The 25097-nt window shown below is 46.8% G+C and overlaps 1 long non-coding RNA gene and 1 pseudogene across 1 annotated transcript; both read left to right on the top strand.

The window, feature by feature from the left end:
- Positions 1–82: 82 nt before the first annotated feature.
- LOC120504479 lies at positions 83–9031 on the top strand (annotated as a pseudogene).
- A 6072-nt stretch (positions 9032–15103) lies between these two features.
- On the top strand, positions 15104–20786 carry LOC120504481. The gene is made up of 3 exons (XR_005628037.1): positions 15104–15316; positions 19579–19615; positions 20541–20786. It is a non-coding gene; the product is annotated as an uncharacterized LOC120504481 (long non-coding RNA).
- Positions 20787–25097: the final 4311 nt, after the last annotated feature.

The following is a 25097-nucleotide window of genomic DNA, read 5'->3' as shown; positions in this document are numbered from 1 at the left end:
AACCAACCAATCACCGCGCGGCTTGCCTCAGCAACGCCCGCCTCCCCGAGCGGCTCCAGCCAATCAGAGGCGAGGAGGAAGTGGCGCCCTCTGACCGTGGGGCCGGGCATGAAGCGGGCTCCATTTCCTCCGCTCGGGCCGGTGCTGCGGGAGGCGCTGGGAGAGCGCGGAGGGTTCGGGAAGCTGCTGAGGCGGCCGGGACAGGTGGGGGAGCGGCGGGGGGATTGGAGGATGAGGGCTGGGGGTCCTAAGAAGGGATCGTGGGAGGGTCTCGGGGTGTTCTGGGGGTCCTGGTGCGGTCTTGGGAGGGGAGTATTGGGTGTGGGGGATCCTGGGGAGTCCTGGAGGTGTCAGGGAGGGTCTGGGGTGCGGTCATGGGGCATTGTGGGGGGATCCGGGGACATCCTGGGCTGGGCCCGATTGGGGTCTGGGGGCTCTCAGGGGGGTTCTGGGAGGGGATTTTAGGGGTCCAGGGTGGTCCTGGGCCAGTCTTGCCTTGGAGGGGCTCTTCGGGGGTTTGGGGTTCCTGGAGGGGGTCCTGGGGGAGATTTGGGGGTCCCAGGGGGTTCCAGGCCCACCCTGAACCGGGGTCTGAGGATTTTGGGGAGAGGGGGCGCAACAGGGGCTCCCAACCCCCGTTTTTGTGGGGGTCTCTCATTGTGCCCTGTCCCCAAAAGGCTTGAAGGGCACCCTGAAGTGGCTCCTGTTCCACCAGCCGGTGTCCTCTGATCCAGGAGAGCTCCAGTGAGTCTAGGGGGATTTTGTGGGCATTTTGGGGGGAAGTTTGAGAGGGATTTTGGGGGTGCTTTTTTGTGCTTTGGGGGATTTTGTTGGGAGTTTAGGAGGAATTATTGGGGTTTTGGAGAGAATTATTTGGTTTCGAGGGCTTATGGGATTTTGGGGGGTTTTGTAGATTTGGGGGGTTTTGGATTTTGGAGGATTTTATTGGGGTTTTGGGGGGTTTATTGAAATTTTGGGGAGTTTTTTTGAATTTTGGAGCGTTTTGCTGGAATTTTGAGGGATTCTTGGTTTTTGGGGGGGTTTTACTGCGATTTTTAGGGGCTTTTGTTTTTAGTAGAACTTTGGGGGGCTTTTGGCGGTCTGGGGGGGCTTTGGTGTTGTCCCCAGATGTGGGGAGGGGCTGAGAGGCACCAAAATGTCCTTAAAACCTCCAAGACTCCCAATGAAACCCACAAAATCCCATTAGAACATCCTAGAATTTCAATAAAAGCCCACAAAATCTCTTGAAATCCTAACAAACCCCTCAAAATCCCATTTAAACCCCACAAATCTCCCTAAAAATATCCCCAAAACTACAAAAAGTCCCACAAAATCCCAATACCCAAAGAAATCCTGGCAACACCCAAAAAAACCCACAAAACCCCAGCAAAGTCCCCCCCCAAAAAATTGCAGAAAAACCCCAAAACTCTCAAAAATCCCACTAAATGCCCACAAGTTCCAATAAAATGCCCCCAATATCCCTAAAAATTCCAATAAAACCACAAAAAATTCTAGAGAACCCAACAAAATCCCCACAAAATCACAGTAAATCCCACCAAAATTTAAAAAAAAAATAAATTTCAATAAACCCCCAAACACCCCCAGAAAAAACAACCCCCCAAAGCACCAATAAAACTAAAATCCAAACATGTCAAAATTCCGCAGCTCCCCCTAAACCCTATGATGCTCTTCAAAAAACCCAATAAATTCCGACAGAATTTCCCAAAGCCCCAAAAAGCTCAGTGTCCCCTCCCAAAAGCCCTGGTCCCTTCCAGGCTGAGCTCAGTCCTGTCCAGGGGTGCGGCCAAACGCAGAGGTCCCTAAGTGATCCTGGAGCCTTTGTCTGACTTTAGGCCCATATGGGTGAGTCAAAATCCTGCATGGCTGATTTTAGGTTGCTTGTCTTGGTGATTTTGGGCCCATCTAGAGAACCCAACAAAATCCCCACAAAATCACAGTAAATCCCACCAAAATTTAAAAAAAAAATAAATTTCAATAAACCCCCAAACACCCCCAGAAAAAACAACCCCCCAAAGCACCAATAAAACTAAAATCCAAACCTGTCAAAATTCCGCAGCTCCCCCTAAACCCTATGATGCTCTTCAAAAAACCCAATAAATTCCGACAGAATTTCCCAAAGCCCCAAAAAGCTCAGTGTCCCCTCCCAAAAGCCCTGGCCCCTTCCAGGCTGAGCTCAGTCCTGTCCAGGGGTGCGGCCAAACGCAGAGGTCCTGGAGCCGATCCCAGGTTCCGATCCTGGTGGCAGTCCCAGAGCGATCCTGGTGCCAATCCCGGTCTTGGCCTCAGTCCCAGCCCATTTGGGTGATTTTAGGCCAAACTGGGCATGTTTGGGGTGGGTTTCAGATCCTTTGGAGTGACTTCAAGTATTTTAGTGTGGACTTTGGGTCCCTTTGTCTGACTTTAGGCCCATATGGGTGAGTCAAAATCCTGCATGGCTGATTTTAGGTTGCTTGTCTTGGTGATTTTGGGCCCATTTGGTTAAATTTTTTGCTTCTTTGGCTAATTTTAGGTTGAACCACGTCTTTTTAGGGTGATTTCGGGTCCTCTTTTGTTGGCTTCAGGCGTGTTTGATTTCAGATCCCTGTGGGTGATTTTGGTAAAAACTAGGTGGATTTAGGCACGTTTGGGTCATTTTAGGCAAAACGAGATACTTTCAGGGTGGATTTTAGGCCCATTTGGGAAATTTAGAGTGATTTTAGGCCATTTTGTGTGGGTCACAAACCACTTTGGGCAATTTTAGGCCCATTTGGTTGGATTTTAGACCCCTTTGGGTAATTTTAATCGCATTTGGCTGATTCTAGGCCAAACCTGGGGGACTTCTGCTGCATTTGAGGCCCTTTAGAGTGATTTTAGGCCAAACTGGGCCCTTTTAGGACTGCATGTTCCCTTGACCTCGCCCCTTTCACCTCACAATTCAGGGTTCAGGAACGGGGAGGAGGAGGAGGAGGGAGGGAGGAAGAGGCAGAGCAGCAGCAGGAAGCAGCAGAGGAAGAGACGAGGGGGGAATCGCGTGGCCCTGGTGGGTCCTGAACCCACCGCAGCCCTGAGACCATCACCCCTCATCCCGCAGGTGCCTGGGGAGGGGAAGCTCGGCCCGAATATGCCAGGGGATCCCCAGGTTTGGGGATTTTTTGGGGGAATGTTTGGAGCTTTCAGGGCTCTAAAGATGAGCTGCAGGTGCCCCTCGAGGGGACGTGGGGGCGTCCCTGGAAGGTGTTTTTGTGGGGTCCCGGTGTGGGTGGTGGCAGAGTCCTGGCAGGGGGACAGTGGTTTTGGGGAGCCCCAGGAGAGCTGTGGTTTCCCTGAGTGGGAGCCCAGAGAGAGGAGAGGCCCAGAAGGCCAAAGCAGGCTTCCTGAGAGGGAGAGACTCTTGGGATTCCTGGGATCCCGGCAGGTGGGATGGCTGGGAATGGGGTTCAGGGTTCCTGCTGCTGGAAGTGGCTGCTCCCACTATGAGCCCAGTTGCTCCCTCTGTTTCCAGCTTCCTCGGCACTCCCAGTATGAGCCCAGTCACTCCCGGTCATTCCCTGTGATGATGCAGTTTGCCCCCTGCAAGGTCCCACTTTCTGCATGTTGCTCCCACTTTCATCTAGTGTGTTCCCAGTTCTCCCAGTTGCCCCTAGCATAGTCTTAGTCATTCCAGTATGGTCCCAGTCCCTCCCAGCAGGGCCCCAGTCACTCACATTTGCCCCCAGCATGATCCCAGGTCCCCCAGAGCATTCCCAGCCACTCCCAGTTTAGTCCCAGACATTACTTCTACGATGTCAGACACTTGCTGTATATCTCAAGTACACTGAACTTTCTGATAGTTGTTACCAGGCACTTCTACTTACCTCAGTGAACCTCATGGTTACTTGCCCCTGTGTTTATCCCAGTTGTTCCCAGTTCTTCTAATTATGTCCCTGGTTGGCTCCCAGCAAGGGCCTGGTAGCTCCAGTAACCCCCAGTCATGGTCCAGTGACATCCACTCTAATCCCAGTATAATTGTTGCCACTCCCAGTATGATCCCAGTCACTTGCAGTCTAATTCTAGTCACTCCCAGTCTGATGTCAATTGCTCCCAGTGTGATTCCAGTTGCTCCCTGTCAATGCCAGTGTGACCCCAATGGCCTCCAATGTGATCCCAGTGAATCTCTGTCTCTCACAGTGTATCCCAGTCACCCCCAGCATGCTCCCAGTCACTCCCACTTCCTCACAGTTGCTTTCAGCACAATTCTAGTTTCTACAGCCACTCCTAGTCAATCCCAGTATGGTCTAATCACCCTCAGTGTGATCCCAGTTGCCCCTGGCATAGTTCCAGTTGTTCCTAGTTCCTACAAGTATGATCCCAATACAGCCACTCCTAGTCAATCCCAGTATGGTCTAATCACCCTCAGTATGATCCCAGTTGCCCCTAGAATAGTCCCCGTCCCTCTCAGCATGGTTCCTGTCACACCCAGTGTCCCCCAGTGTAAATTCAGTCACTTCCAGTTTCCTGTAGAGTAGCCCCAGTCATCCCCAGCATGATCCCAGCTGTTCCCAGTGTTGTACCAGTTTTCCCTAGTATGGTGACAGACACTCCCAGTTGCCCCAGTGAGGCTCTAGTTACTTGAGAATGATCCCAGTTACTCCCATTGCCTCCAGCATGACTCCAGTTTTTGTCTGTTGCCCAAAGTGCTTCCAGTATGATCCCAGTTGTGGTCTCAGTCGCCTTAGCATGGTTCTAGTACTTTCCAGTTTGTCCCAGTTGCTCCCAATGTGTCCACATTTTCCTCCCAAAATGGGCCCAGTAGCTCTCAGTAACCCCCAGTCAGGTTCCATTCACACTCATTGTAATCCCAGTGGCTCCCAGGATGATCCCAGCAGGACCCATAGTCACTGCCAGTATGGTTCCAGTCACTTCCGGTATGATTCCAATCACTCCTAGTATGATCCCAGTTGCATCCAGTGACTCCAAGATCCTCCCAGTATTATTCCAGTCATGCCCAGAGTGACTCCCTGTAACTCCTAGTGTGGTCCCAGTTGCTCCCTGTGACCTCCAGTATGGTTCCCGTCATGGCAAACACCTTTCCAGTCACTCCCAGTCTGATTCCAGCAGGATCCCAGTCACTCTTAGATACTCTCAGTACTATTGCACTCACTCCCAGTATGATCCCAGTATGACCCTGACATAGGCACACCTCCTGCCATTATCACTCAGTGTGGTTCTAGTTGCTCCCCTTTACCCCCACTATGGTTTCAGTCTCTCCCAGTATAAACCAGTTGGTCTCAGCATGTTCTCAGTCACTCCCAGATTGGCAGAGTTGCTTCCAGCCTGATCCCATTTAATCACAGCCACTCCCAGTCACCTTCCAGTTGCTGCAAGTATGATCCAGTATGATCCCAGTCTGCTCCAGCATGGGCCCAGCTGCTTCAACTGTGATCCCAGTTGCCCCCAGCAGGGTTCCAGTTTGTCCCTGTTCCTCCCAGTGTGATGCCAGTTGTCCCTAGTATAGTCCTAGTGACACTGTGGATGGTCCCAGTCCCTTCCAGCATGGTCCAGTTACTGCCAGTGCAGACCCAGCCACCCCCACTTGCTCCCAGTTGCCCAAATTGTCGTCCCAGTTCTCCCCAGCATGGTTCCCATTGTTCCCAGTGTGGTTCCAGTCACTCCAGTATGGTTACAGACACTCCCAGTATACCCCAGTTGCTCTCAGCATGCTTATAGTAATTCCCAGTCATTCCCAGTTGCCCCAGTAAGGTTCCAGTTACCCCAGTACAGCATAGTCTCTGCCAGTGAAGTCACTCCTGGCATCCCCCAGCCCTCTCTGTGTTCCCCCATCCCGAATCTCCTGAGAGGAGCCCCAAGGGCTGGAAGTCCCCAGCCAGGATCCCCACCAAACCCCAGTGTGGATCTGCAGCCCCCACTTTTCCCAGTTTCCCTCTCCTTTTCCCCGGGCCGGGTTCCCCCTGCCCCCAGCGGGCGGGAGCAGCCGAGAGCCCCGCGCTGCCCGTGCCGAGCTGTGCCGGCTCCAGCCCCGCTCCTGCCACGAGGGTGTCACTGCTGCTGGGGGAGGAGGACGAGGGATGAAGAAGGAGACCGATAAGGGATGGAAATAGGAGAAGAAGGTGGGCTTGGGGAGGAGGAGGGATGGAAGAGGAGGGGCGGGAGGAGGAGGAAGAGGAGGAACAGAGGAGGATCAAGGAAAGGAGAAGGAACCATGAGGTTGAGCTCTCCCTGAATTCGCAGTCCCCCGACCTGTGGGATCATCACCCCCCCCAGCCCCCCACATCCTGCAGGTGACAGGGAAGGGGGACCTCAGCCCAGATATTCTGGGGGCTCCATGGGTTGGGTTTTTTGGGGGGGAATGTTTGGAGAATGAAGAACTGTAAAGCTGAGCGGAAAAGGCCCCTCTTGGGGACATTGAGGGGTCCCGGTGGCGGCTGGCGGCAGAGGCAGCCTGGAGGAGCAGAGCCCTGTGTCCCCCAGGAGCCCAAAGTGGGGAGCCCAGAGAGGGGGGAGCGCCACCATTGGCAGGACCCTCAACAGCCTGGAGAGGGGCAGGTGGGACTCCTTGGAGCTCCTACACCCAAAGCAGACAATAATGGGAGAAGGTACCCTGGGACCCCAGAATCCCCCAGCATCCTTAAATGGGGAGACCGAGGAGGGGGAAACTTTTCGGATTCCTGCGATTCACAGCAGCCTGGTGAGGACAGGTACCGAGGAGAAGGGAGACCCACAATATGAGCGTGACACCGAGCAGCTGGGACAGGGAGGAATCCCCAAAGACCAAAGTGGAGAGACCAGAGATGGGGAACTCCTGGGAGGTTTTCCAGGGCTGAATCTTGGTATTCTGGAGGATTCCATGGACCCCAGATGCTCAGTGACTTCCAGAGATGGACTTGGGCAGAGAGACCTTCAAACTCGAAATGCTCATCCCTTATTTTCCCCCAAACCAGGATTCCTATTCCCAGTCCTTGGCTGGATGGAGAAGGAGGATGTGAGGACGAGGAAGATGCCATGGGACACCCAGGCAGGTGAGGAGGAAGTCAGTGTCCCTTTCCCCCTCTCTTCTGCTCCATCTCCCAGCCCAGCATGGCCCCGGCTGCAGGACAACCCCACTGCTGACGCTGTCCTACCGGGGACGCACTGGGGGGGCTCTCCTTGCCCTTCCCTGGGGCACAGAGGCAAATCCCATCCTCTCCTTGTCCTTCTTCCTCCAGACAGGGAGCTGCACATGGAGGCCAGGGAGGACAAATCCTCGTGGCAGAACCTTGTGGAAGAGGCTGTTTTGTGCAGCTCCACAGCACAGGAATCAAAGGGGAAAGAAAAGCCCCGGGGACCCCGCACAAGGAGGGGCTGCAAACGCAGATTGAGGGGATCTGAGGAGGAAAGACCCAACCTGGGCCAGGAAGGTGGCCAGAGATCGAGCCAGAGCTTGGACCTGATGGTCCATGAACAGCTTCATGATGGGGAGAAGCCCCACAAGTGCTTGGAGTGTGGGAAGAGCTTCAGCCGGAGCTCCAGCCTGATTCGGCACCAGAGTATACACACAGGGGAACGGCCCTATGAGTGTGGGGTATGTGGGAAGAGCTTCAGAGTCAGCTCCAGCCTGATCCGCCACCAGATTATCCACACTGGAGAACAACCCTACGAGTGTGGGGAATGTGGGAAGAGTTTCAGCCGGAGCTCCACCCTCATCCGTCACCAGGTGATCCACACTGGGGAGAGGCCCTACGAGTGTGATAAATGCAGGAAGAGGTTTCAGCTCAGCTCTAGTCTCCTCGTGCACCAGCGCACGCACACAGAGGAGAAGCCTTTCCGCTGCACCGACTGTGGGAAGGGCTTCAGGCAAAACTGCCATCTTGTCAGGCACCGGCGCATCCATACTGGGGAGAGGCCCCACGAGTGTGAGGAATGTGGGATGAGCTTCAGTCGGAGCTCCCACCTGATCCGCCACCAAAGGATCCACACTGGTGAGCGGCCCTACAAGTGTGGGGAGTGTGGGAAGAGCTTCAGACAGAGCACCAACCTGATCCAGCACCAGAACATTCACACTGGGGAAAGGCCCTACAAGTGTGGGGAATGTGGGAAGGGTTTCAGCCAGCATGCCAACCTGATCCAGCACCAGAACATCCACACTGGGGAGAGGCCCTATAAGTGTTCAGAGTGTGGGAAGGGGTTTCGGATCAGCTCACATCTCCTCGTGCACTATCAGATTCACACAGAGGAGAGGCCCTTCCACTGCCCCGACTGTGGGAAGGGATTCATGTACAAATCTCACCTCATCATCCACCAACGGATTCACACAAATGAAAGGCCCTTTCGCTGCCCCGACTGTGGGAAGGGCTACAAGCACAGGTCCACCCTGATCACCCACCGGTGTATCCACACGGGGAGATGCCCTACGAGTGTCCGCAGTGTGGGAAAAGCTTCTCACAGAGCTCAACCTTGACTGAGCACCAACGGAGCCACCGGTAAGGGAAGCCCTGCAAGTGCCCCAATTTCAGGAAGAGCTTCATACACTGCTGCAACTCCATCCCCCACTGGAGGGCCCTTGTTGGGAAGAGCCCTGGTGACCCACATTTGCTGTGATCCATGTTGGGAAGGCACCTAGCTGTTTCTCCTTTTGTTTTGGCCTTCATTTTCTTCTGATTCATCGTTGTCCCTTAAAAACAGCCAAAATAGTGTTAAAAAGAAAGAAACTGATCAAAAATATCTAAAGTCCCACCATTTCACAGTTGTTTGAGGGGGAATTTAGGATTTGGGGATGTAATCTGGAGATTTCTGGGTTCTGGGAGGATTTTGGGCAGTGTTCTCCATCTCTTTGCACTGCAGAAACCAAGAGGGATCAACCTGTCTCCTCAAAACAACTCAATCCTACTGAAAACCATACAGTTGTACCCCAAAAGGGCTCAATCCCAACTCAAAATTGCTTGTTCTCTCCTCAAAAATAATCCTATGCCAAACTCGATTCCACAGGCGCCGTGGTGAGAAGGGGCTGGAAGGAGATTGGGAGAAGTGGGATCGAAATTTGGAGCGGTGGATCGGGATTGTGTGGGGCTGGGTGGGTGGGATGTATTTGATAGTAAATAAAAACTTCAGAGTTACTAATTTCTGTCCTATTCATTTTCAGAGAGTTGCAATTCTGTTTCCAGAGTGCCACCTTCCCAGCTGATTTTGTTTGTGTCCTCCTTTCTCTCCTGCCTCTCTTTGCCTGCTGTGTTTCTCAGTGCCTCCCTAGAGCCAGGGCAGCTGCCACCAAAGGCCCTGCCCTGATTTAATTCCTAGTGCAGAAGCTACAACAATGATTGATGAAGTTATGAAGGCTGGCAGTGAAATGTCATTGTAAGATCTTGCTCTACTTGGCTTTTGGCCCCTTCTTAAGAGCTTTGTCTTGGAGGGCAGGAACACCTTTTCCTTGCTGCAAATGTGATTGTATGGGTTGGGATCGTATGGACTGGGATTGTGTAAACTGGGATTGTACAGACTGGGATCATATGGACCGGGATGGCTGCACCAGAACAATGCAAACTGAGGCAGTCTCACCCCGCCCAGGGATCCCTCCCAGTCTTGCATGGGGGCATAGCCAAAACTCTCTGGAGTGAAGACAGAGGTCCTGATGCAATCCCGGTGCCAATCCTGTTCCCAGTTTTGGTCTCAGTCTCCGTCCAGGAGCGCTCCCAGTGTCAGTGTCAGTCCCGGTCCCAGTCTCGGTATCAGTCTCAGAGCACTCCTGGAGTGCTTTTAGTGCTAATTCCCGTCCTGGTGTTGATCTCAGTCCTGGAGCTGTACTGGTCCCGGTCTCAGTCTGAGTCCCAGAGCAATGCCAGTCTCACTGCCGGTGCTGCTTCTGGTTTCAGTTCTGGTCTCTTGAGTTGTCCTGGTTCTAGTGCTGGTACCTGTGCGAGTCTTGGTCCTGGAGTGCTCCCTGTGCCAGTCTCAGTCCCAGCCCCGGAGTGCTGCCAGTCTCGGTGCTGGTTCCAGTGCTGGTCTCGGAGTCAGTCCCACTGTGCTCTGGCTGGTCTCCTTCCTGGTCCAAGTGAAGCCAGAGAAGTCCTGATGTCAGTGCCAGTCTAGGTTCTGGTCCCGGTTCTGGTCCCAGAGCACTCCCAGTGCCAGTCCTGGTCCTGAAGCACTCCCGGTGGCAGTCCCAGTGTCGATCTTGGTCCCAGTTTCAGTTTCAGTCTCGGTCCCAGTAATGGTGCCGGTCCCAGAGCGGTGCTGGTCTTGGTTCTGGTATCAGTTCTGGTCCCAGTCTCTGTTCCAGTCCCTGAGATTTTAGGCCAATCTGGGCAGGTTTAGGGTGGGTTTTAGATCTCTTGGCGTGATTTCAGGCATTTTAGTGTGGATTTTAGGTCCCTTTGGATGATTTTAAGCCCATATGGGTGGATCTTAAGCCCGCATGGGTGATTTTAGCCTTTTCTTGGTGATTTTGGTTTCAGGACTCAAATAGTGTTGTCTTTCCCCACAGCTGTTCCTTCAGCTGGATTGGGAGGACCTTTTGGCCTCTGGACCCACACTTTGGCTCCATTATTAGGACTGCTGGATCCAAATCCTTTATCTCCAGCAACAGTGATCTTGGAGGTGCATCTCCTTTTTTCACAATTGTTTTCAAAACTGCAGTATCAATAACTGTGCTACCCTGTCATGGAGTTGAATAATCACCTTATTCACTGTTTAGTGACTTTAATTACTTTAATTCCTCCTTGATAATCTCCATCAACTCCTTCTCCCATGACATGAACGCTTTTCAAAGCCAAGCTCCAGCGAGCAGTTATCAAAGCAAAATGTCCTGGAGGAGTTTGAGTTCCTATGTCAGTATTGATAACTTTCATTTGCTTTTGATTTATCCTAATTCTAATGCATGAAGGTCCAGCCCTGCAGCCTCTGGGTGGACCCTGTCAGGTGCCATCAGACCCAGAATAATTTCTCAGGAAGTTAAAGCATCACTGTCCATGGTTGTATTTGCAAACTGGGTGCAGCCATGCACAGCCAGGGGGTTTCCATTTCCCAGGGTGCCCCTTGTACCCTTGTTAAAGGTATGGAGCACATCTGTGAGATGAATTCTCCATGGGGACAGGCTCCCATCTCCTCCTTTTTTCAACTGCTCTTTGAACAGCCCCTTTACCCTTCAATCAATCCTGTGGACTGTAGATAGTGTAGTGTATGAAAAACCCAGCAGTCTTAATCCCTGTATTTTTCACAGTAACACACAAATCATTCCACATCACAGTATCAGTAAACCCCATAAAAACAGCCAATTTCATCCCTTCCTCCTTTATTTGTTGTACACAATCTCACAAAGTTTACCACTGACATTCAGGTCCTGGCCAATGCTTTTCTGTAGGATATTTAGTGTGAGATCCTTGAGCAGCCAAAGGTGGTAAATCAAAATTGTCAGCATTATTTCATGTTATTATATATATATAGATAAAGATATAGATAGAAACATAGATTTAGCTAGACATATTGTTAGATAAAAATATATGCTTATAAATATATATTAAAATATTGTATTACATATATGTATATAGTTATTTATTATATTAATATTCTTTCACTTGAACAAATTAATACAAGCTCAAGATTAAAAACTGCTGTCGTTCCATGTGAGAGTGTTCCAACAACTGTTCCTTCTGTTGGTGCTGTTTCCAATGTGATGTTAACAAAATTAATCCTCATCTTTACCCATCCACAAGTTGTTTTCCTTTCTCCGTATGCAATTATTGGATGCATTTTAATACATCCAGTGGTTCAGCTTCTTTAAACTGACTGCCCCATTGCTTGCACGGTGTTCTGACCTCAGTCCACTTCAGAGTTAGTGAACTCTAGAGAAGAGCTTCCCATCTGCGAATTTCAGATGGGACTGATTCCTTACATTTACATTTAAGAAGTGACATTTTGTTGTGATCTGGCCAGACTGTGCCAGTTTTGTTTCATGAGTGGGGCAGGGTCAGCACTCCCACAAAGACACAAACACAAACTGAAGGAAACAGTGTCATTTACTGTAGTTCAAAGCAGCAAAGAATCACAGAAGGAGAAGCTCAGCAATGCACACAATCATCGTGACCAAAGATTGCCTGCAGTGATTAAGATCCATCACTGCCGTGGTGAGGGTGGTTGCAACAAACCTCTTTGGTTCCCTAACTTCAGGGCGAGGGTGGAGAAAATGAAAAAGAGCAGGTTCGATGGAGTTGCCTGGAAAGAACTTTAATAAAGGGTGGAAAACAGCAAACGTAGAGTAGCTGAGCATAGTATGAGGGGCAGCATCCAGAAACCCAAAACAAAGGGGAAGCAGCAACATATACACTTGAGGGTGGAACATTCTGGAACTGTAACCATACAGGGGAAACAAGTAATCAATAGGGGAGCAGAACTTGGACAACATAATAACACCAAGGGCTTATGGGGGAACTCTCAGGCTTGCCCTAAGTTAAATAATTCCCAGGGCTTGAAACTAATGCCCAGTTCTTTTGGGATGAAATCTGGCTGACTTTGAGTCACAGCTGGGCCAATTCCCACATCTCCCCTTTTCTGTTTTCTAACAAAAATTGAACTGAAAGAACTTTGCAAAACTCTATAAAAAGATCCAAATAAGCATGGAACAACTAACACCACAGTAACAGCAACCAAGAAAACCAGCAGTCCCCTCTCGACTAAAGACATCATCCAACCCTTCAGTCCTTAGGATTAGAAGAGTTTATTCAACCAGTCTTTGTTTTCCACTTGAAGCTTCTTGAACCCTCCCCTCAGCTGTTGTGTATTGACTCGCTGTGGCTGGAGAGGTTCATGCAACACATTACCTCAAAATCCTCACAGCTGTGCTCATGTGCCAAAAGTAGAAAGTCTATTGCTGCCCTGTTCTGCAAGGTGGTGTGCCTCATGGTATCTACGTCTGAGATCAGGCCACTCAATACAAGGGAGGTAGCATTGGTTTGCTTACTTAGCAGGCACCCAAGATGCTCTAATTGTCCTAATGTTAGAGTTCAGGAACACATAATCACAGAATGATTATATGCAGGTGCTTTTATTGAAGAGCTCTGGGTGTCAGGGGTACAAACCCAAATCTGACTCCAGCATGGGTTCAGGATGAACATGTTTTTATACCCTTATTGTTATATAACTACATATTAATTATTAAACTTCTATTTTTCTATTGTATACATTGATTTCATCCAAGCATGGTTTTTTTAATTTCCATCAAACCATGCCAACATAGTTTCTCATGATTCTTGTTACAATTAAACAATAATTATATCCAATTACCAAAAAGTCATTGCATCTAACAATCATATTATTTATCATAGTCATTAAATAATTATACAGGTGCAGCCTAACATTTTCCCAGGGCCTACTTTAACATATTCCCAGGGCCTACCAGGCCTATCCTTCCTTTCTAACTCCCCTAAATATTCAATGGTTTTAGAAACATTTTATCCCTATACTGTCACTAAGGCTTTGGCTGCAGCCACCCAAGGGAACAAGATGGAGGCTGCTATTCTCTTGGTTTTACTCCAATACATAACATTGTCTTTGCCATCAGATTCAAAGTAGTGCATGGATCTTTTCGCTCTATCTCTCTGGCTATGAATCATTTTCGTGTTGGGTGCCAGCCAGGTAAGCCTCCCCAAGCTACAAGGTCCGCCTTTGATTAGTGAAGTGATACTGGGCCATGTTCTGTCCCTGCAAATAAGAAACACACCCTGCGGCAACTGGAGTGGGTAGCTACTGGACCAGGAAATTATGGGAGAGGTGTAATTATACCATCGGCCCTGATTTTTATAAGTGGGATGGAATGGGGAGATGTCCCTCCTGCTAGTTTCTCTTTCTCTTGTAATTTTGGGTCTTTCACCCTCTTCCTATCTCAGTCAGTAATAAAACTTTACACAGAAGTTCATTTTTACAGAGCCGAGAATTTCTAGCTCCTGGGGTTCAAACGGTGCATGCGGGAGCTTCCAGGTCCAGTAGTCCCAGGTGTCGACAGAGCTGCATTTCCATTTGCTATCAGGATTGTCACCTCACATACTATGGATGGCATCCTCAGTTATCAGCCGCACCCACAGATAACCCTACTAGACAGGTGGAAAAGGGGTCATCAGGGCTAGCAATGGACAGGCACAGGGTAGCTTGTTTTATGGCTTTTGCTAGGGTTGCCCATACATTCTGTTTTGTCTGTGGAACTACCCATCCACTCACAAGGAGCCTGGTTGCAAACAGGCTGAGGAAGGTGAGCCAAAGCTTATTATGGGTCATTTTCAAAAGAGTTGTCTGGTCCATGTGTCAAAGTCATTGTCTGGTGGTTCTTGTCTTGGGGTGGACTTGGGGTGTTCCTCTGGTGAACCCTCATTCAGTGGCTGTAGGTAGGACTTGGTGTTTTTCACTGGGATCCACCAAGGCCCTTTACTGATGGAGACAGAAGCATATCCCCTCCCCAGATAATTAATGGAAATGGCCCCAGGATCTGGGTAATTTCAGGTTCTTTCATCAATACTTGTGGCCTTTCTTTTAATGGAGCCTGTGAAGTATTTGTAAAATGTCAAAGGACAGAAGGACTGGGTTCCATAAACAAATTATTTAAAACATTAAAGACATACAGTGCCTTGCTTAGTCTCTCTGTAGTGGGTTACTCCCTTTCTGGTTATCTAGAAGACCTTTGAGAGAGTCATGAGTTCTTTCAACATTAGATTGATGTTGAGGAGTTTTTGCAAGTTGAGGAGTTTTTGCAAAACAATGGCCATATTCAGCTGATGCACAATCCAGCCTGCTGGTAACAATGGATAATGGACAATGAATAATGGACATATTCAGAAACGGGATCAGTATGTCCTTGAGAAAGATACAAGAAGAAGAGCCATCAAGACTCAGCAAGTTTGTCAGCAAGTTTGAGAAAGTGAGAAAAAAGAAGCAAAGGGTGGGCCAGATGACCACAGCAAAACATGTGAAAAATCAGACTATCCAATGAGCATTCTAATTTAGACGCGTGAACAGCTAGGATTAACCAATCATGTATTAGCTAGACGTGTAAACAGTAGAAACTTATTACAAATATAGCCTTTTTGGGGGTAATAAATGTGGCTTCACTTAATCACATTGATCATGGCGTGATGTCCCATTCCTGATCCTCCGCACCGCATTTCTGGTGGAGAATGTGGGCACCCCTAGCATGGTAGCATGAGAGGGACTCGAGGACAGCAATTTGGCTGCTGTGCAGAAGATCAGCCTGCCTTTGTGGAGCAGAGAAGCTGGTCGAAATTATCCTCACTGCCCTAGTGGGAAGAAAAGGTTACAGACTGGAGCTCCAATTGCAGATGACTTGAATCTCTCCCTGATCAAGGTGGGCGGCTGGGGAGGAGATGGGGTCTGAATACGAACAGGAAGCTGTCCAGAAACTCCTCCAACATATCCTCTCTAAGAGAACAAAAATATGATGCTTCCATTTTGAAAGGACTAATTGACTGGGTTTGGGACCGTAATCTCATAGCAGGGGCACAGGTTGTTTTTGAAATTCCAACCTGGGAAGCTATGGGGCGTATGATATGGGATTCTATTTCATCTGGTGGTAGTGAGGCAAAAGAGGCGTCTAAGTATGCCACTTTGTGGAGAACTGTTATAGACGTATTGCAGACTTTGAAGGCTGAGAGAAAGGCAGCTGCTGCAGCTTGTGCTGCACTGGCTGAGTCAGACGAAAAGCCTCAGGCATTTCCAGTAACTCCAGTAACTCCAGTTCAGCAACTGTTCTCTGCGACCTTAACATATCCCCTCATGCACTCCAGAACTCCTCAACTCAGTTTCGACACCAGAATAGAGCGTTACACCAACTACTCTCCCAGCTCAGAGTAAGAATGCAGAAGCTGCTGCCTCTTTGCGATGATTAGGCTGTCAAACAAAAAACAATTGTACTCCGAGTGAAGGAACTGTTGATAACAGTAACTGAGAGGCAAAACATGCTGTAAGTAAAAAGGATAAGGAAAGAGATGTTGTCATGAGTAGTGCTTCTGTTGAGGAGGATCTGAAATCCTTAGTGGACAAGTTGCAAAAATTAGTGACTCAACAAAAAGATGCAGTTGTCCCCAAAAGAGACTATTCTTTTGAAAAAATAGAACTGCCAATGATAGTAGATTAAAATAAGCATTCAGGAAAGAGATTTACATCCTCTCACTCTGTTTCTGAAACAAAGTTAGAGCCAGTCAAATGAAACATTCCCCCTCACGCTGTTAAGAATGTGAAATTAGAGTTGGAATGTAATCCAGAAATAGAAGCAACTCAGAAACGAAAGTGGAAGGGAGTTATTACAGAAGCTATTGTGGAAGGGACTTTCCTCTCAAATGACATTGAGGCTTTCCCTGTAGTTAGTAATGCTACAAGCAGAACTTAAGAACCTTTTAATTGGAAAATTCTAGAGAAACTGAAAGCAGCAATATCACATTTTGGTATAAAATCCCAACTTGCGCAGTCACTTCTACAGTATGTTTTCACATCTAACACATTAATCCCAGCCGATGTTCACACCATAATAAGACTTATAATGCCACTACATGAGCAAGTAATGCTCCATAAAAGCTGAGAAGCGAGATACACCCAAGAAGCAGCAAAACGTAGAGATCAGGGTGACCCTCTGTATGGTGTAACAGCACAACAGTTGCTTGGCTTGGGCCACTGCTCAAGCGAAAAGCATTGATATGGTCTTACAGATGAGCCAACAACTAGCATATAATGCCATCCTCACACTTCCAGATGGGTTACACACTAAGTCTTTTACTCAAATTTGTCAAGGAGTAAATGAACACTTTGATAAATTTGTAGATCAATTGCATGAAACTATTTATGATCATTCTGATTTAGAATTGGACACAAAGGTACAATTGTTTAATATGCTAGCTTTTGACAATACTAATGATAAAACTGAGCAAATTTTAAGTACTTTAAAGAAGGGAGCTGATGTCACAGAAATGTTGGAACAGATGGCTAGAACTACAGAAAGACAAAAAGCAGCCTATGTAGCTGCTGCAGTACAGGATGCAGTAAAGCCACTGATTTCTAAACTGCAAAAGAAAGCAGAAGGAAAGAACATTAAGTGCTTTGGGTGCAGTAAAATTAGACATGTTCGGAGTCAGTGTCACTTAGCAACAATGAAAAAGTTTTGTTCCATCTGCAAAAAAGATAACCACAGTACTAAAGAATGTAGTTTCTAGGGAAACGCTTTTTGGAGTGCACCCCCCGAAAGCTCGGGGAAATGCATGGACAGCTCAGCCTCCAATGAAGGAGGAGGAGGATTATACTCACTCAAATCATCAACTTCCGGAAGCGCCGGAGTGGACGTGGAAACCACAGCAGACATTACCATCACGGACTCTGCTGTACACCTGATAGATACTAATGGGAAAGGACCCTTGGGGAATGGGTTTAGTGCTTTTTCTGTTAGTGAGATCATCTGCTAGCAAAATGGGATTGGATATAATTCCTGGGGTTATTGATGCAGACTTACAAGGGGTTATTAAAATCATGGTTAGGACATTTTTCCCTCCTGTATCTATCTCCAAAGGTTCACAAATTGCTCAATTTGTTCCTTTTAAGTCTAGTGTCCCTTGTACAGGCTTGAAAGAGTGGGGAACAGGAAGTTTTGGCTCCACAGGTAAACCAGAAGTATATTGAGCCATGGACATCACAAGAGGTAGACCAAACAAACAGGTAACCTTGACACATCCTAGTGGTGATTCTATTACTAGGACACTCATAATTGGCACTGGAGCAGATGTAACCATCATTTCAAACACAATATGGCCTAAAAATTGGGTATTGATAAGCCCTACCTTAGGTATTGCAGGAATTGGAGGAACTCAGGCAACTCAGTTAAGCAGAGAAGTGATTGCTTTCACTTTCCCAGATGGAGTGAGTGTATCTACAAGATCCTATGTCATGCAGACTCCTGGCAATTTATTAGGTCTCCTTGGAAGAGATCTATTAAGCCAGCTAAAAGCAACCATTGTTATACAGCCTTTTTAGCAGCAGCCACTGGAAGGTAGCCAATCCTCAAAATTAGCTGGACCACTGATACACCTGTGTGGATTGATCAGTGGACGCTGTCAAAAGAAAAGCTGCTAATAATACAACAATTAGTGCAAGAACAGCTTGAAGCAGGACATATAAAACCATCTACTAGCCCTTGGAACACCCCAATTTTTGGCATCCCTAAAAAAAAAGGGTAATGGAGGTTGCTACATGATTTACGTGCCATTAATGTAATAATGCTAAGTATGGGTGCCTTGCAACCTGGTCTTCCATCTCCTACTATGATACCTGAGTCATGGAATCTATTGATCATTGATCTCAAGGATTGTTTTTTCACTATTCCCTTACATCCAGATGGTACTAGTCATTTTGCATTCTCTGTTCCATCTATCAATAAGACAGAACCCTACAAAAAGTATAAATAGGTTTATTTGCCCCAGGAGATGCGTAACTCGCCTACAATGTGTCAAATTTATGTCGCTTGGGCACTAGAGCCTGTTCGGCAAAAATTTCCTGAATATATCATCTATCACTATATGGATGATATCTTAGTAGCTAAAAAACAACTGGACTCTGTAACTGTTTTAAAAACCATAGCCGCTTTGCTAGAAGAAAAAGGATTAAAAATTACACCTGATAAAGTGCAACATTCAGCTCCTTAGAAATATCTCGGGTAGCAGATCGATCAATCTTTAGTGAAACCATAGAAACTCACCATCACCACTGAAATTAAAACTGTACATGATTTCCAGAAATTAGTGGGGGATATTCAATGGATTAGAACTATTTGTGGGATAACTAACAAAGAAATTGAACGATTGATACAGTTACTAGGTACTTCATCTCAGGCAGATGAACGTCAGACCCTGGATAAGAGACAACAGCAGGCCTTGGATCACATAGCCACAAAGGTTGCTACAGCGCATGCACATCGCATGATCAAAGACGTTCCACTTCAATTGAGGATCATCAATCAGAGCAAAGAGGGTGACCATTATACCAAGCATCCTTTCACCTTGTCAGTAGATAAAAACTCAAGCTAATCCCTTAGTTATTTTGGAATGGGTATTTTTACCTGTAAAAACAGTCTAGAACTATTACCACTCGATTGGAACTTTTTACTCATTTGATTATGAAAGGCAGAGGGAGAATATTAGAAATCTGGAGACATGAAACCTGGAGACATGCACCATCTGCAATTGTAATACCATTGGTTAACTGGTATCTTGAATGAGGAATCAGGCATTCTGTTCCTTTACAGATAGCATTGGGTGATTATAATAGTAAAATTCACAATACTTATCCGTGACACCGAGTGTTATATTTATTGGAGCATCAGCATCTGGAAGACAGACCCTAGAGATCTGACTGTCCAGTATCTGGGCTGACAGTGTTTACAGATGCAGGTAAAAGGTCAAAATAGGCTGCCTGCACGTAGCAGCAAGATAAAGTATGGAAAAATCATGTCATTTTTAAAGAAGAAAAAGATACACTGCAGACATTAGAATGAAAAGCTGTTATTTAGGCTTTTGAAAAATAGAACAATTAAGTCATTAACATTGTTTCTGTTTTACTTTATGTAATTAGCTGTATCCAACGCCTTGAAAAAGCAGTACTTAAGGAGGTGAGTAATAAACATCTGTGTTCCCTTTTAAGCTGATTCCTTAAAAACTTAAATCAACAACAGCAAGAATACTTTATTATTCATGTTCGTAGTCATCAAACTCTCCCTGGTAATGCTCAAGCTGATTGTTGGTAGCCACTGTCTGGCCAATGCCAGCCTCTGATAAATTTCAGCAAGCTAAAAATTCCCATGCCTTTTTTCATCAATCTGCAAAAATGTTAGTTAAACAATTTAGTGTTCCCCTTACTGATGCTACTGGTATAGTGCGATCCTATCCTGATTGTCGATGAGGTAGCATTAGTTTAAGCACTGGTGTCAACCCCAAGAGTACTCAACCCTTGCAATTATGGCAAATGGATGTAACTCATGTAGCAGAATTTGGTCAAAGTTTGTACATGTTTGCATTGATACCTGCTCTTGTGTTGTATAAGCTACTCCCTTAACAGGTGAGACAGCACATCATGTTAAAAAACATTTGTACAATTGCTTTGCCACATTAGGTATCCCCTTAGCAATTAAGACTGACAATGATCCAGCCTACAGTTTCCTGCAATTCAAGCGTTTCTGTAATTTATAAAGTATCCAACATGACACTGGTATTCCTCACAGTCCTACTGGTCAGGCAATTACTGAGCATGCTCATCAGACATTTAAGGGCATGCTGCAAGAACAAAAAAGGGGAAGCACAGGGTTATCCCCTGAAAAAAAAAACAAACAGCTAAAGCCATCTTTGTGCTTAATTACCTTAGAACAACAGGAGATAGGGGTGATCCACCTATTCTTGTGCATCATGTCCTTATACGTAATCCAAGTGAGGAATTGCCTGATGGAGTTCAGGTCGTGTTCAAGAGCCCAGAAACAGGGATGTGGGAAGGACTAGCTGCAGTAAAATTAATAGGTAGAGGTTATATGTACTTACTTACAGATAAAGGCATTCGCTGGATTCCAGCCAAGTGGGTGAAGCCCTTGTCTGAAACCACCGTCATCAACCCGTGTTGTGCCCAGAGGTGGAGAGTCGGTGACAACCCCGAATCCAGACAGCCTTGAATCCACTTCTTCAACACCTGACAGCTGAACAACACTCAGAATCTTTACCAATATTGCTAGAATTTGCTGCAGCAATAGAGGCACCTCCACGAAGGTTTACTATACACGAGTTGGACACAACCGGAAACTATTTCCTTTTATTTTCATCACAAGTTGTAAGTCAGATAGAAAATGCTTGCTCTGTGCATGGCTATGCATGTAAGCCTTGTATAAAGTGTAACTTGAAAATTTGACGGTAAGTTCGTCAAGAACATAATCTAACTTTAGCTCAAGAGAGAAAGCAAAAATTTAGGTCTGCTAACCTAGCGTGCAATAGATGTTTTCAGATACTTAGCAATATTAACCCAACCACAGCATTAGCTCTATTTTTAGGGCATAATCCACAAAGGTCAGAAGGACATCAGAGTTTTCTCCAGGATTTATCTTTGATAGAAAGACAGGATCAAAGATTGTTACTGTGGGTGCAATTACATCTTGCTATAGTTGCTTTAACAAACCAAATTATACTAGAGAGCAAAATAATAGCTACTGAATGTGGAGTAGGAATAGCAGAGCCACAAAAACATCACGTTGCTGACTTTCAGTGGGACGAGGCTAAGGTATATTAGGCAAAGAATAGGCATGAATTTGGAAATTGAACCAGAGCTCAAATTTATGGTAACTTAAGTAAGGCCTGGTCAAATTGGTGTACCAATTAAAACGGGGTTGTTACAGAAAATTAGTGTGAAAAACAAGGGATTAATAAAAACCCCTTAGGAGCTCAAGCATTTACAATTGCTCGAAACTTAAATACTACAAGTCAAGAACCACAAGAATTGGATATTTTGGGATCAATGCCAGGAAATTACTGTTTGTTCTTTGGGTACTACAAACTTAAAGAGCTGATTAGGGACAAATTAGGAAAACCCAGAAATGACAGCACTTGTATATCTCCTGTTTCTTCATGGTATTACAATACTACAGCATACTGTGCCAACTGGACACAGCTTGTACCCATAAAACAAAAATCAGCTAGGATGCTACCTCCCAGAGTTTTTCTCATTTGTGGAGATAGAGTTTGGCCTGTGGCTCCTCAGAAAGCATTAAGAGGACCATGCCATTTTAGAAAATTGATATTGTTTTACCTGAACATTCAACAGATGCTTAACATCAGGCACAAGTTCCAATGTGCAAAATGTAGTGTGCATCTATTAAGGTCAGACTGTAAAGATGATGTAGAATTATGGAATCAACCTTCAGTTATACTAGCCTCAATTTTTTCACCAGGAGTAGCCTCAGCACAAGCCCTTACTCAGTTAAGACGATTAGCTTGTTGGGCAGGAAAGCAAATTAACCTTACATCCACAATACTGAATGAACTTACCACTAATGTAGGTAGCATATGCCACACTGTGTTACAGGACAGAGTTGCCATAGATTTTCTGTTGCTAGTTCAAGGACATGGGTGTGAAGATTTTGAAAGAATGTGTTTGCATGAATCTCTCTGACCACTCTGAATCTATTCACAAGAAACTGTCACTGCTTAAGGAAACCATGAAAAAGCTCACAGTTGTAGAGAATTCCTTTGATGAGTGGCTAAAATCCTAGAGGATAACAGGCTAACTTAAAGATTTAGTATGCATTAGCATTATGATACTTTGTATTCTTTTAGCAATTTTACTTATAGTGCCTTGTTTACTACGCTGTGTGCAAAAGTTAATTGAACATGCTTTTAATTCAGTCTGGCTTGTGCAAAAACAAAAATGGGGAACTGTTGAAAATTTTTTTTGCAGGTTGCGGAGTTTTTGCAAAACAATGGCCATATTCAGCTGATGCACAATCCAGCCTGCTGGTAACAATGGATAATGGACATATTCAGAAACGGGATCGGTATGTCCTTGAGAAAGATACAAGAAGAAGAGCCATCAAGACTCAGAAGAGCCATCAAGTCAGCAAGTTTGAGAAAGTGAGAAAAAAGAAGCAAAGGGTGGGCCAGATGACCACAGCAAAACATGTGAAAAATCAGACTATCCAATGAGCATTCTAATTTAGACGCGTGAACAGCTAGGATTAACCAATCATGTATTAGCTAGACGTGTAAACAGTAGAAACTTATCATAAATATAGCCTTTTTAGGAGTAATAAATGTCCCATTCCTGATCCTCCACACCTCACTGACTTTGCCTACAAAATCTAGAAACACTTCATTGAAGGGAGATACAGGGGGTAAAGCTAGGGTAATTGGAGGATGGGAAGAGGAGTAGCCAGAGCACAATTGTGGGGTTTGGGACAGGGGAAGGGAACAGAGGAAAAAGCGATTATGGGAAGTAGAAAGAGGACCACAAGATGGGGACCAAGCCATGCGGTGTCCACCATTTTGTGATTTGAGGGAAGGGGGAAGGGAGCAGGTGAGAAAGGGATTATGGGGAGAAGAACCACAAAATGAAGGCAAAGCTATTTGACATTCTCCATTCTGAGACTCTGGGTGAGGTGCCAACTTCAGGGTACCCCAGTTGGGTCCGTCCCAGCCACTGGAATACTCACGAAACCGAAGATTCTTGGTAATGAAAATCTCGGAGGTAGTCCTTGATCCAGGGGAAAGCTTCTCTCACGTCTGGAACGGAGGGGGTTGACTTTCCTGCCCGCCTGGAGCTGCAGCAACCAGAAAATGTGTGAAATTGCCGGCGGCATTTGATGGACTACGAACTTCACTTCGCAGGGGCATCCGTGCACCCTGCAGACAGCTGAGGTGTGCACCAGCGTGCCCCAATGGCTGGAGGCAATCAGGGCAGGCGCCACAAGTGGCTGTGCCCTACCTCTGCTGCCGGCCGGCAGGGTCACGGTTCAACTGCTCAAAACGTGGGCTCAACGTCTAAGCATCATGATAAAGGAAATAAGGAACGATGCTGTGCTGGCTTCTCCGAGCTGCTTTATTTCTCTCCCGCACGAGGATGGTGCGGCTTGGAATCGGCAGCATGGCACAGGAGCTGTTCTTTCCCATGGTGGCAGCAGCGCTGGCGTAAGTCAGATGGCGCAGCACTTGCACGTGAAATAAATGGGCAGGAGATCTTTCTCCTTTTTAATGCCTTTATTAAGAAAAATCAGCTCAGATGGGGAGAAATCAACGGGTCGCGCCCACGCCACCGTTGCTCCCAGGAGTGGCATGGAGGAGGAGGGTGATGCAGCTTTGTCCGCTGGTCTGCAGGCAGAGCTGGGGATTCCGTCCTCATGAGAGATTAGCAGATTCTGCCTTTTTGGTCCAACACCCCGGGTCATCTCTTTAATCAACATCTTTTGAGGTTAGGGTGAGAAGCAAAAAGGATCCAAGCAGGTACTGGACTACACTCCCATCCTTAGACGTCACTTAGGTCACTTAGTTCTATGTTGGCTCACAACTTTAGGGGTTTTCCTGGGAAAACTGCAAAATTTGGGGCGCAATGCATTTCTCATCTGCATACTAGCTCTGATGCCACTCCCATCCTCCTTGTACTTGGAGGGTGCCGGTGTCCCTCCTTGGCAAGCATCAGGGGGACAATGGTTAATCACCAACCATTAACAGGTAATTGAAGACGAACTCTTAACAATGAAGCTAACTTAACAGCAACTGGTCTGACTTGTTTTTAACTCTGCAACCTAAAAAAAAAAAATAGATAACTTTTTATTCATAACAGGAGGCATGCGCGGCGGTGACTCTGTCCTCGTGGCGGGGACAGTCTCTCTCCTCGCTAGCAGCAGCGGCCGTACCGGCAGTGTTATGAATAAAAAGTTATCTATCTTCATTTAGAGCAGCTGGATCTATGTCCTTCCTGTTGCTCCCAGATTTCCTCCTGCAGCTGCTCTCTGGACATTCCAATGTGTGTCGTTTGACTGGCTTCATGCTTTGAGCTTCAGGGAGTCACCCAATCTTTCAAAAGTTTAAATACGTCTTTAGTCAACTTCTTAGTTGCATTTTTATCTTTTATATCACCTCTTCTTCAGTCTTTGTCTAAAATCCTTCCTGTATGGCAATCTCTTGTGGATGGTGGACATGTCAGATGTTGCTGTGATGTCACAAGTAACTTAGGGAAGGGGTTTGATGTTTCTTAAATTTTATTATGTTCACATTTTTTATGTTGGCCATGAAGAGAAGCCTTCCTGTGCCTCTGAGTCTCACCAGTTCCTGGTCCCTCAAAGGACACCTGATGAGTTGTGGTTCCCACTCCAGCGGCTGCACTTGGACCTCCATCCATACCCAGTCCAGAGCTCCCTTGTCCCAGAAAGTGCCTTGCAAAGGAGGGTTGAAGGAAACAGGGCAGGCTGTAGGGATCACGGGCAGGGCAGAGCCAGGGAGAAGAATGACTTTTGCATTGGATGGAGTTGTGCCTTCCCTTGGCTTTGTTGGCTGACAATCAATGAACATCCCTCTGTGTCTCGGGCAGCTCCTTCTCCAAGGAAAGCAGGTGGGAGTTGGTGCCAA

The sequence above is a fragment of the Passer montanus genome, unplaced genomic scaffold, assembly GCF_014805655.1.
Source record: "Passer montanus isolate IOZ18808 unplaced genomic scaffold, ASM1480565v1 scaffold293, whole genome shotgun sequence".
Lineage (NCBI taxonomy): Eukaryota > Metazoa > Chordata > Aves > Passeriformes > Passeridae > Passer > Passer montanus.
This window is presented reverse-complemented; position numbering and strand designations above follow the sequence as displayed.